At 47.1% G+C, this 13,427-nt stretch overlaps 1 protein-coding gene across 2 annotated transcripts in view; it reads left to right on the top strand.

Moving 5' to 3' along the window:
• LOC137349122 (zinc finger protein 132-like) overlaps nt 1-13,427 on the top strand; it is a 109,348-nt gene that overhangs the window by 73,791 nt on the left and 22,130 nt on the right. For both annotated transcript variants that reach the window (XM_068014495.1, XM_068014496.1), the window contains exon 2: nt 3,038-3,132. The gene's annotated coding sequence lies outside the window, so the exon portion shown is untranslated. The remainder of the gene's footprint in view (nt 1-3,037; nt 3,133-13,427) is intronic.

The following is a 13,427-nucleotide window of genomic DNA, read 5'->3' as shown; positions in this document are numbered from 1 at the left end:
TGCAAAAGATTTAATAAAAACACAGAAACTTTTTTTTAGAAAGATATTTAACAAAACACCCCACTTGTCGTCGACAGTGCACCAGGCCGGCTCTTCATTCAGACAAAGAGAAAAGCTGAGTACAGGGCCAATGCCCGGAGCCGGATCCACCCGGCTGGCTCACTGGATGGTGAAAATCCCGCCTCCTTCACAACCAGCCACCCTCTCTATTGGCTGACAGCACAACCAGCTTCCGGGCCGCTTCCCATTGGACCAGACGAACTGACGTCATTCATTGGTCAGGCCCTGCATTTGCATTGGATGGAAATTACAACGGGTCCCAAGTTGATACTTCACCTTCACAAGAGCACAGGAACAGGAGGAAGCCATTCAGCCCCTCATACCTGTTACACAGGAACAGGAGGAGGTCATTCAGCCCCTCGAACCTGGTACACAGGAACAGGAGGAGGCCATTCAGCCCCTGGAACCTGTTACAGAGGAACAGGGGGGGCCATTCAGCCCCTGGAACCTGTGATACAGGAACAGGGGAAGGCCATTCAGCCCCTCGAGTCTACTGCACAGGAACGGGAGGCCATTCAGCCCCTCTAGCCTGTTACACAGGAACAGGAGGAGGCCATTCAGCCCTGTCAAGCCTATTACATGGGAATAGGAGGAGGCCATTCAGCCCCTCAAGCCTGATCTCCCATTCAATTTGATAATGGCTGATCTGTACCTTAACTGCATCTACTCATCTTGGTTCCATAGCCCTTAATATGTTTACTCAACAAAAATCTATCAATCTCAGTTGGATGTTTTCAATTGACACCCAGCCTCAAGGTTTTTGCTGGGCGCAGAGTTCCAGATTTCCACTAGCCTTTGTGCCATTAGCCCTAGCTGTGGTTATGTTCCCTTGTCCCAAAAGAGGAAACAGTTCCCCGCTTTTAATCATCTTAAACACCTTGATTGTATCACCCCTTAATCTTCTACACTTCAGGGAATACAAGCGTCTCCTCAGAATTTAACCCTTTTAGATCCGGTATCAATCTAGTGAATCAGCACTGTGCGATCTCTTTCTCTCTCCCTCTGAAAGGCTGATATATCCTCCCTGAGGTGTGGTGCCCACAACTGAACAGAGTTCTCCAGATGGGGGCCTGACCAGAGCCCTGTACAGCTGAAGCGGAAATTCCACCCCTCTGTAATTGAGCCCTCGAGATAAAAGCCAGCATCCCATTTGCCTTTTTAAATTATTTTTTTGCACCTGTCCACTAGCTTTTAGTGATTTCTGTATTTAAACCCCTAAATCTCTCCAGCTAATCCACAGGCCGAAGCTTCTCGCCACTTAGGAAACAATCTCATCGAACGTTCTTGGGTCCAAAGTGGGTGACCTCACAATTTCCTGCATTGAACTCCATCTGCCACAGTTTTGCCAACTCACTTAATCTATCAATGTCACTTTGCAGCTTCCTGCTTCCAGCCACACTAATCACTGTGCTGCCGAACTTAGTGGATTCCGCAAACAACTACTGCACTCTTCTGTCCAAGTCATTTATAAATATCATGAAAAGCTGCGGTACCAGGACAGATCCCTGGAGGATGTGAGGAGTGTTCCTGATCCTAATCTACTTGGAGTAGTGTGCAGCTTTGGTCCCCTTACCTTAGGAAGGATATTATTGCCATAGAGGGAGTGCAAGGAAGATTCTCCAGACTTGTTCCCAGGATGGCAGGACTGTCCTATGAAGAGAGATTGGGGAAACTGGGCCTGTATTCTCAAAGTTTTGAAGAATGAGAGGTGATCTCATTGAAACCTACAAAATACTTAAAGGGATAGACGGGGTAGATGCAGGAAAGATGTTTCCTCTGGTTGGGGAGTCTAGAACTAGGGGACACAATTTCAAAATAAGGGGGAAGCCACTTAGGACAGAGATGAGGAGAAATTTCTTTACTCAGAGGGTTGTGAATCTTTGGAATTCTCTACCCCAGAGGACTGTGGAAGCTCAGTCATTAAGTATGTTTAAAGCAGAGATTGACAGCTTTCTAAATACCAATGACATAAACGGATATGGGGATAGTGTGTGGAAAAAGGCATTGAAGTGGAGGAACAGCCATGATCGTATTGAAGGGTGGAGCAGGCTCAATGGGTGCCTCCCCTGATCCCATCCCTTTACTCCTCCCGCCTCTCTTCTATCACCTAGCTAACCTCTTTTCAATGGTGACACAGTCTCTGCTTGAATCACTGAATCCAGTTGTGTGTCCCAGAATCAGTCTGTTAAAATGTTTCTCCTGCTCTCTGTCGTAAATCTCTCAAATTCAATCAAAATCCTGCACCCCGCAATGATTAGAAATTTATTTTACATCATCTCAATCCCTTCCCTTTAAATTTGTCTTGCGTTGTAACTGGGAGTTTGGAGCTAGCAGGGGCAGACTAAAGTGGTGGTGTTGTGTGTAGTAATAATATCACTGGGTTAGTAATCCAGATCCCAGGCTAATGCACTGGGACATGGATTTGAATCCCACCACGGCAGATGGTGAAATTTGATTTCAATTAATAAATTTGGAATTGAAAGCTAGTCTAATGGTGACCATGAATCCATTGTCGATTGTTGTAAAAAAAACACATCTGGTTCACTCATGTCCTTTAAGGAAGGAAATTTGCTGTCCTTACCTAATCTGGCCTACATGTGGCTGTTGCCTGTTAAATGCCCTCTGAAATGGCCTAGCAAGCCACTCAGTTCCAGGGCAATTAAGGTTGGGCAATAAATGCTGGCATCGACACCAACATCCCACAAACGAATAAAACAAAAGCTAAGTCTAATGTGTGGATTCCAGCAGCAAATAAATGCCATCTGCTCATGTGGCTTTCTGTTACTCAGATGGTTTTTATTGACGACCCTTTCATAGAAGTGGCCAAATAGCACTGGAGACCGAGTTTCATCGGGTCTCCAGTTACAACCAAATGTGCTTTTATATTTGGTGCTTTTGCAGTTCTCGTTATAGGAGAGTGATGTCTGTACCTTGGGTTTCCTGTGTTCACATTGTAAAATCTCCTCCTGTATCCCAGCAACAGAACCACAGATCCATGAAAACCCGAGTCTACAAAATCAGCCGACAGGATACAGTTTCAGCAAAGCACCATGCTCACTCTCCGATGACCACGTGAGTAGCATTGATGTGCTAAAGGGGAAGCTAGATAACACGGGAGGGAGAAAAGAATAGAAGAATATGCTGATAGGGTCAGAAGAAGGAGGGTGGGAGGAGACTTGCACGGAGAACAAACACCAGCGAAACCAAGTTGGGCCAAATGGTCTGTTTCTCCACTGTTAATTCTATGTACCCTCTCTATTAGAGTCACAAAGAGATACAGCACTGAAACAGGCCCTTTGGCCCACTGAGTCTGTGCTGACCAACAACCACTCATTTATGATAATCCTACATTAATCCCATATTCCCCACCACATCCTCACCATTCTCCTACCACCTAACTACACTAGGGGCAATTTACAATGGCCAATTTATCTATCAACCTGCAAGTCTTTGGCTGTGGGAGGAAACCAGAGCACCCGGCGGAAACCCACACAGTCACAGGGAGAAGTTGCAAACTCCACACAGGCAGTACCCAGAACTGAACCTGGGTCGCTGGAGCTGTGAGGCTGCGGTGCTAACCACTGCGCCACTGTGCCACCCCAAAACTGCCACGACATCTCTCCAATAGTCTGGAGCCCAAAACTGCACACAGCACTCCAAATGTGGTCTTAATAAAACTTTTATATAGATTCACTGTGGCATCTCGTCTTTTATATTCTATGCCTCTTGCTATAAAACCCAGATTCTGTGAGCTTTTCTTAATGGCTTTATTCTCCTGAGGTGCTGCTCTCAGTGTGTTGTGATGGTGAACTTTCAAATCCCTCTGCTCTTCCTCACCATCCAAATATAATTAGCAGTGCTCCTAGTCGTATGTGCCAGCCCTGATTACACCCCTTTCCACACCGCCCCCACTTTACTCTGCCACCAATCGAACTGTGGGATTGGTTTATATCAGACAGTGGGAGATTGGTGTCAGTGACTGTAGGGTTGGTTTATATCAGACAGTGGGAGATTGGTGTCAGTGACTGTGGAGTTGGTTTATATCAGACAGTGGGAGATTGGTGTCAGTGACTGTGGAGTTGGTTTATATCAGACAGTGGGAGATTGGTGTCAGTGACTGTGGGGTTGGTTTATATCAGACAGTGGGAGATTGGTGTCAGTGACTGTGGGATTGGTTTATATCAGACAGTGGGAGATTGGTGTCAGTGACTGTGGGATTGGTTTATATCAGACAGTGGGAGATTGGTGTCAGTGACTGTGGGATTGGTTTATATCAGACAGGAGGAGATTGGTGTCAGTGACTGTGGGATTGGTTTATATCAGACAGAAGGAGATTGGTGTCAGTGACTGTGGGATTGGTTTATATCAGACACTGGGAGATTGGTGTCAGTGACTGTGGGGTTGGTTTATATCAGACAGGAGGAGATTGGTGTCAGTGACTGTGAGGTTGGTTTATATCAGACAGTGGGAGATTGGTGTCAGTGACTGTGGGGTTGGTTTATATCAGACAGTGGGAGATTGATGTCAGTGACTGTGGGGTTGGTTTATATCAGACAGTGGGAGATTGGTGTCAGTGACTGTGGGGTTGGTTTATATCAGACAGTGGGAGATTGGTGTCAGTGACTGTGGGGTTGGTTTATATCAGACAGTGGGAGATTGGTCTCAGTGACTGTGGGGTTGGTTTATATCAGACAGTGGGAGATTGGTGTCAGTGACTGTGGGGTTGGTTTATATCAGACAGGAGGAGATTGGTGTCAGTGACTGTGAGGTTGGTTTATATCAGACAGTGGGAGATTGGTGTCAGTGACTGTGGGGTTGGTTTATATCAGACAGTGGGAGATTGGTGTCAGTGACTGTGGGGTTGGTTTATATCAGACAGTGGGAGATTGGTGTCAGTGACTGTGGGGTTGGTTTATATCAGACAGGAGGAGATTGGTGTCAGTGACTGTGGGGTTGGTTTATATCAGACAGTGGGAGATTGGTGTCAGTGACTGTGGGGTTGGTTTATATCAGACAGTGGGAGATTGGTCTCAGTGACTGTGGGGTTGGTTTATATCAGACAGTGGGAGATTGGTGTCAGTGACTGTGGGGTTGGTTTATATCAGACAGGAGGAGATTGGTGTCAGTGACTGTGAGGTTGGTTTATATCAGACAGTGGGAGATTGGTGTCAGTGACTGTGGGGTTGGTTTATATCAGACAGTGGGAGATTGGTGTCAGTGACTGTGGGGTTGGTTTATATCAGACAGTGGGAGATTGGTGTCAGTGACTGTGGGGTTGGTTTATTTCAGACAGTGGGAGATTGGTGTCAGTGACTGTGGGGTTGGTTTATATCAGACAGGAGGAGATTGGTGTCAGTGACTGTGGGGTTGGTTTATATCAGACAGTGGGAGATTGGTGTCAGTGACTGTGGGGTTGGTTTATATCAGACAGGAGGAGATTGGTGTCAGTGACTGTGGGGTTGGTTTATATCAGACAGGAGGAGATTGGTGTCAGTGACTGTGGGGTTGGTTTATATCAGACAGGAGGAGATTGGTGTCAGTGACTGTGGGGTCGGTTTATATCAGACAGGAGGAGATTGGTGTCAGTGACTGTGGGGTTGGTTTATATCAGACAGGAGGAGATTGGTGTCAGTGACTGTGGGGTTGGTTTATATCAGACAGGAGGAGATTGGTGTCAGTGACTGTGGGGTTGGTTTATATCAGACAGGAGGAGATTGGTGTCAGTGACTGTGGGGTTGGTTTATATCAGACAGGAGGAGATTGGTGTCAGTGACTGTGGGGTTGGTTTATATCAGACAGGAGGAGATTGGTGTCAGTGACTGTGGGGTTGGTTTATATCAGACAGGAGGAGATTGGTGTCAGTGACTGTGGGGTTGGTTTATATCAGACAGGAGGAGATTGGTGTCAGTGACTGTGGGGTTGGTTTATATCAGACAGTGGGAGATTGGTGTCAGTGACTGTGGGGTTGGTTTATATCAGACAGTGGGAGATTGATGTCAGTGACTGTGGGGTTGGTTTATATCAGACAGTGGGAGATTGGTCTCAGTGACTGTGGGGTTGGTTTATATCAGACAGTGGGAGATTGGTGTCAGTGACTGTGGGGTTGGTTTATATCAGACAGTGGGAGATTGGTGTCAGTGACTGTGGGATTGGTTTATATCAGACAGGAGGAGATTGGTGTCAGTGACTGTGGGATTGGTTTATATCAGACAGAAGGAGATTGGTGTCAGTGACTGTGGGATTGGTTTATATCAGACACTGGGAGATTGGTGTCAGTGACTGTGGGGTTGGTTTATATCAGACAGGAGGAGATTGGTGTCAGTGACTGTGAGGTTGGTTTATATCAGACAGTGGGAGATTGGTGTCAGTGACTGTGGGGTTGGTTTATATCAGACAGTGGGAGATTGATGTCAGTGACTGTGGGGTTGGTTTATATCAGACAGTGGGAGATTGGTGTCAGTGACTGTGGGGTTGGTTTATATCAGACAGTGGGAGATTGGTGTCAGTGACTGTGGGGTTGGTTTATATCAGACAGTGGGAGATTGGTCTCAGTGACTGTGGGGTTGGTTTATATCAGACAGTGGGAGATTGGTGTCAGTGACTGTGGGGTTGGTTTATATCAGACAGGAGGAGATTGGTGTCAGTGACTGTGAGGTTGGTTTATATCAGACAGTGGGAGATTGGTGTCAGTGACTGTGGGGTTGGTTTATATCAGACAGTGGGAGATTGGTGTCAGTGACTGTGGGGTTGGTTTATATCAGACAGTGGGAGATTGGTGTCAGTGACTGTGGGGTTGGTTTATATCAGACAGGAGGAGATTGGTGTCAGTGACTGTGGGGTTGGTTTATATCAGACAGTGGGAGATTGGTGTCAGTGACTGTGGGGTTGGTTTATATCAGACAGTGGGAGATTGGTCTCAGTGACTGTGGGGTTGGTTTATATCAGACAGTGGGAGATTGGTGTCAGTGACTGTGGGGTTGGTTTATATCAGACAGGAGGAGATTGGTGTCAGTGACTGTGAGGTTGGTTTATATCAGACAGTGGGAGATTGGTGTCAGTGACTGTGGGGTTGGTTTATATCAGACAGTGGGAGATTGGTGTCAGTGACTGTGGGGTTGGTTTATATCAGACAGTGGGAGATTGGTGTCAGTGACTGTGGGGTTGGTTTATTTCAGACAGTGGGAGATTGGTGTCAGTGACTGTGGGGTTGGTTTATATCAGACAGGAGGAGATTGGTGTCAGTGACTGTGGGGTTGGTTTATATCAGACAGTGGGAGATTGGTGTCAGTGACTGTGGGGTTGGTTTATATCAGACAGGAGGAGATTGGTGTCAGTGACTGTGGGGTTGGTTTATATCAGACAGGAGGAGATTGGTGTCAGTGACTGTGGGGTTGGTTTATATCAGACAGGAGGAGATTGGTGTCAGTGACTGTGGGGTCGGTTTATATCAGACAGGAGGAGATTGGTGTCAGTGACTGTGGGGTCGGTTTATATCAGACAGGAGGAGATTGGTGTCAGTGACTGTGGGGTTGGTTTATATCAGACAGGAGGAGATTGGTGTCAGTGACTGTGGGGTTGGTTTATATCAGACAGGAGGAGATTGGTGTCAGTGACTGTGGGGTTGGTTTATATCAGACAGGAGGAGATTGGTGTCAGTGACTGTGGGGTTGGTTTATATCAGACAGGAGGAGATTGGTGTCAGTGACTGTGGGGTTGGTTTATATCAGACAGGAGGAGATTGGTGTCAGTGACTGTGGGGATGGTTTATATCAGACAGGAGGAGATTGGTGTCAGTGACTGTGGGGTTGGTTTATATCAGACAGTGGGAGATTGGTGTCAGTGACTGTGGGGTTGGTTTATATCAGACACTGGGAGATTGGTGTCAGTGACTGTGGGGTTGGTTTATATCAGACAGGAGGAGATTGGTGTCAGTGACTGTGAGGTTGGTTTATATCAGACAGTGGGAGATTGGTGTCAGTGACTGTGGGGTTGGTTTATATCAGACAGTGGGAGATTGATGTCAGTGACTGTGGGGTTGGTTTATATCAGACAGTGGGAGATTGGTGTCAGTGACTGTGGGGTTGGTTTATATCAGACAGTGGGAGATTGGTGTCAGTGACTGTGGGGTTGGTTTATATCAGACAGTGGGAGATTGGTCTCAGTGACTGTGGGGTTGGTTTATATCAGACAGTGGGAGATTGGTGTCAGTGACTGTGGGGTTGGTTTATATCAGACAGGAGGAGATTGGTGTCAGTGACTGTGAGGTTGGTTTATATCAGACAGTGGGAGATTGGTGTCAGTGACTGTGGGGTTGGTTTATATCAGACAGTGGGAGATTGGTGTCAGTGACTGTGGGGTTGGTTTATATCAGACAGTGGGAGATTGGTGTCAGTGACTGTGGGGTTGGTTTATATCAGACAGGAGGAGATTGGTGTCAGTGACTGTGGGGTTGGTTTATATCAGACAGTGGGAGATTGGTGTCAGTGACTGTGGGGTTGGTTTATATCAGACAGTGGGAGATTGGTCTCAGTGACTGTGGGGTTGGTTTATATCAGACAGTGGGAGATTGGTGTCAGTGACTGTGGGGTTGGTTTATATCAGACAGGAGGAGATTGGTGTCAGTGACGGTGAGGTTGGTTTATATCAGACAGTGGGAGATTGGTGTCAGTGACTGTGGGGTTGGTTTATATCAGACAGTGGGAGATTGGTGTCAGTGACTGTGGGGTTGGTTTATATCAGACAGTGGGAGATTGGTCTCAGTGACTGTGGGGTTGGTTTATATCAGACAGTGGGAGATTGGTGTCAGTGACTGTGGGGTTGGTTTATATCAGACAGGAGGAGATTGGTGTCAGTGACTGTGAGGTTGGTTTATATCAGACAGGAGGAGATTGGTGTCAGTGACTGTGGGGTTGGTTTATATCAGACAGGAGGAGATTGGTGTCAGTGACTGTGGGGTTGGTTTATATCAGACAGGAGGAGATTGGTGTCAGTGACTGTGGGGTCGGTTTATATCAGACAGGAGGAGATTGGTGTCAGTGACTGTGGGGTTGGTTTATATCAGACAGGAGGAGATTGGTGTCAGTGACTGTGGGGTTGGTTTATATCAGACAGGAGGAGATTGGTGTCAGTGACTGTGGGGTTGGTTTATATCAGACAGGAGGAGATTGGTGTCAGTGACTGTGGGGTTGGTTTATATCAGACAGGAGGAGATTGGTGTCAGTGACTGTGGGGTTGGTTTATATCAGACAGGAGGAGATTGGTGTCAGTGACTGTGGGGTTGGTTTATATCAGACAGGAGGAGATTGGTGTCAGTGACTGTGGGGTTGGTTTATATCAGACAGGAGGAGATTGGTGTCAGTGACTGTGGGGTTGGTTTATATCAGACAGTGGGAGATTGGTGTCAGTGACTGTGGGGTTGGTTTATATCAGACAGTGGGAGATTGATGTCAGTGACTGTGGGGTTGGTTTATATCAGACAGTGGGAGATTGGTGTCAGTGACTGTGGGGTTGGTTTATATCAGACAGTGGGAGATTGGTCTCAGTGACTGTGGGGTTGGTTTATATCAGACAGTGGGAGATTGGTGTCAGTGACTGTGGGGTTGGTTTATATCAGACAGGAGGAGATTGGTGTCAGTGACTGTGAGGTTGGTTTATATCAGACAGTGGGAGATTGGTGTCAGTGACTGTGGGGTTGGTTTATATCAGACAGTGGGAGATTGGTGTCAGTGACTGTGGGGTTGGTTTATATCAGACAGGAGGAGATTGGTGTCAGTGACTGTGGGGTTGGTTTATATCAGACAGTGGGAGATTGGTGTCAGTGACTGTGGGGTTGGTTTATATCAGACAGTGGGAGATTGGTGTCAGTGACTGTGAGGTTGGTTTATATCAGACAGTGGGAGATTGGTGTCAGTGACTGTGGGGTTGGTTTATTTCAGACAGTGGGAGATTGGTGTCAGTGACTGTGGGGTTGGTTTATATCAGACAGGAGGAGATTGGTGTCAGTGACTGTGGGGTTGGTTTATATCAGACAGTGGGAGATTGGTGTCAGTGACTGTGGGGTTGGTTTATATCAGACAGGAGGAGATTGGTGTCAGTGACTGTGGGGTTGGTTTATATCAGACAGGAGGAGATTGGTGTCAGTGACTGTGGGGTTGGTTTATATCAGACAGGAGGAGATTGGTGTCAGTGACTGTGGGGTCGGTTTGTATCAGACAGGAGGAGATTGGTGTCAGTGACTGTGGGGTCGGTTTATATCAGACAGGAGGAGATTGGTGTCAGTGACTGTGGGGTTGGTTTATATCAGACAGGAGGAGATTGGTGTCAGTGACTGTGGGGTTGGTTTATATCAGACAGGAGGAGATTGGTGTCAGTGACTGTGGGGTTGGTTTATATCAGACAGGAGGAGATTGGTGTCAGTGACTGTGGGGTTGGTTTATATCAGACAGGAGGAGATTGGTGTCAGTGACTGTGGGGTTGGTTTATATCAGACAGGAGGAGATTGGTGTCAGTGACTGTGGGGTTGGTTTATATCAGACAGTGGGAGATTGGTGTCAGTGACTGTGGGGTCGGTTTATATCAGACAGGAGGAGATTGGTGTCAGTGACTGTGGGGTCGGTTTATATCAGACAGGAGGAGATTGGTGTCAGTGACTGTGGGGTTGGTTTATATCAGACAGTGGGAGATTGGTGTCAGTGACTGTGGGGTTGGTTTATATCAGACAGTGGGAGATTGGTGTCAGTGACTGTGGGGTTGGTTTATATCAGACAGTGGGAGATTGGTGTCAGTGACTGTGGGGTTGGTTTATATCAGACAGTGGGAGATTGGTGTCAGTGACTGTGGGGTTGGTTTATATCAGACAGGAGGAGATTGGTGTCAGTGACTGTGGGGTTGGTTTATATCAGACAGGGGGAGATTGGTGTCAGTGACGGTGGGGTCGGTTTATATCAGACAGTGGGAGATTGGTGTCAGTGACTGTGGGATTGGTTTATATCAGACAGGAGGAGATTGGTGTCAGTGACTGTGGGGTTGGTTTATATCAGACAGTGGGAGATTGGTGTCAGTGACTGTGGGATTGGTTTATATCAGACAGGAGGAGATTGGTGTCAGTGACTGTGGGATTGGTTTATATCAGACAGTGGGAGATTGGTGTCAGTGACTGTGGGATTGGTTTATATCAGACAGGAGGAGATTGGTGTCAGTGACTGTGGGATTGGTTTATATCAGACAGTGGGAGATTGGTGTCAGTGACTGTGGGATTGGTTTATATCAGACAGGAGGAGATTGGTGTCAGTGACTGTGGGGTTGGTTTATATCAGACAGGAGGAGATTGGTGTCAGTGACTGTGGGATTGGTTTATATCAGACAGGAGGAGATTGGTGTCAGTGACTGTGATGTTGGTTTCTATCAGACAGTGGGAGATTGGTGTCAGTGACTGTGGGATTGGTTTATATCAGACAGGAGGAGATTGGTGTCAGTGACTGTGGGGTTGGTTTATATCAGACAGGAGGAGATTGGTGTCAGCGACTGTGAGGTTGGTTTATATCAGACAGGAGGAGATTGGTGTCAGTGACTGTGGGGTCGGTTTATATCAGACAGGAGGAGATTGGTGTCAGTGACTGTGGGGTTGGTTTATATCAGACAGGAGGAGATTGGTGTCAGTGACTGTGGGGTTGGTTTATATCAGACAGGAGGAGATTGGTGTCAGTGACTGTGAGGTTGGTTTATATCAGACAGTGGGAGATTGGTGTCAGTGACTGTGGGGTTGGTTTATATCAGACAGGAGGAGATTGGTGTCAGTGACTGTGAGGTTGGTTTATATCAAACAGGAGGAGATTGGTGTCAGTGACTGTGGGGTTGGTTTATATCAGACAGGAGGAGATTGGTGTCAGTGACTGTCGGGTTGGTTTATATCAGACAGGAGGAGATTGGTGTCAGTGACTGTGGGGTTGGTTTATATCAGACAGGAGGAGATTGGTGTCAGTGACTGTGGGGTTGGTTTATATCAGACAGTGGGAGATTGGTGTCAGTGACTGTGGGGTTGGTTTATATCAGACAGTGGGAGATTGGTGTCAGTGACTGTGAGGTTGGTTTATATCAGACAGTGGGAGATTGGTGTCAGTGACTGTGGGGTTGGTTTATATCAGACAGTGGGAGATTGGTGTCAGTGACTGTGAGGTTGCTTTATATCAGACAGGAGGAGATTGGTGTCAGTGACTGTGGGGTTGGTTTATATCAGACAGGAGGAGATTGGTGTCAGTGACTGTGGGGTTGGTTTATATCAGACAGGAGGAGATTGGTGTCAGTGACTGTGGGGTTGGTTTATATCAGACAGTGGGAGATTGGTGTCAGTGACTGTGAGGTTGGTTTATATCAGACAGGAGGAGATTGGTGTCAGTGACTGTGGGGTTGGTTTATATCAGACAGGAGGAGATTGGTGTCAGTGACTGTGGGGTTGGTTTATATCAGACAGGGGGAGATTGGTGTCAGTGACTGTGGGGTTGGTTTATATCAGACAGGAGGAGATTGGTGTCAGTGACTGTGGGGTTGGTTTATATCAGACAGTGGGAGATTGGTGTCAGTGACTGTGGGGTTGGTTTATATCAGACAGTGGGAGATTGGTGTCAGTGACTGTGGGGTTGGTTTATATCAGACAGGAGGAGATTGGTGTCAGTGACTGTGGGGTTGGTTTATTTCAGACAGTGGGAGATTGGTGTCAGTGACTGTGGGGTTGGTTTATATCAGACAGTGGGAGATTGGTGTCAGTGACTGTGGGGTCGGTTTATATCAGACAGTGGGAGATTGGTGTCAGTGACTGTGGGGTCGGTTTATATCAGACAGGAGGAGATTGGTGTCAGTGACTGTGAGGTTGGTTTATATCAGACAGGAGGAGATTGGTGTCAGTGACTGTGGGGTTGGTTTATATCAGACAGTGGGAGATTGGTGTCAGTGACTGGGATTGGTTTATATCAGACAGTGGGAGATTGGTGTCAGTGACTGTGGGGTTGGTTTATATCAGACAGGAGGAGATTGGTGTCAGTGACTGTGGGGTTGGTTTATATCAGACAGGGGGAGATTGGTGTCAGTGACTGTGGGGTTGGTTTATATCAGACAGTGGGAGATTTGTGTCAGTGACTGTGGGGTCGGTTTATATCAGACAGTGGGAGATTGGTGTCAGTGACTGTGGGGTCGGTTTATATCAGACAGGAGGAGATTGGTGTCAGTGACTGTGAGGTTGGTTTATATCAGACAGGAGGAGATTGGTGTCAGTGACTGTGGGGTCGGTTTATATCAGACAGTGGGAGATTGGTGTCAGTGACTGTGGGGTCGGTTTATGTCAGACAGGAGGAGATTGGTGTCAGTGACTGTGG

The sequence above is a fragment of the Heterodontus francisci genome, chromosome 34 (assembly GCF_036365525.1).
Source record: "Heterodontus francisci isolate sHetFra1 chromosome 34, sHetFra1.hap1, whole genome shotgun sequence".
Classification (NCBI taxonomy): domain Eukaryota; kingdom Metazoa; phylum Chordata; class Chondrichthyes; order Heterodontiformes; family Heterodontidae; genus Heterodontus; species Heterodontus francisci.
The sequence above is the reverse complement of the archived record's forward strand: the minus strand, read 5'-3'. Positions and strand labels throughout refer to the sequence as shown.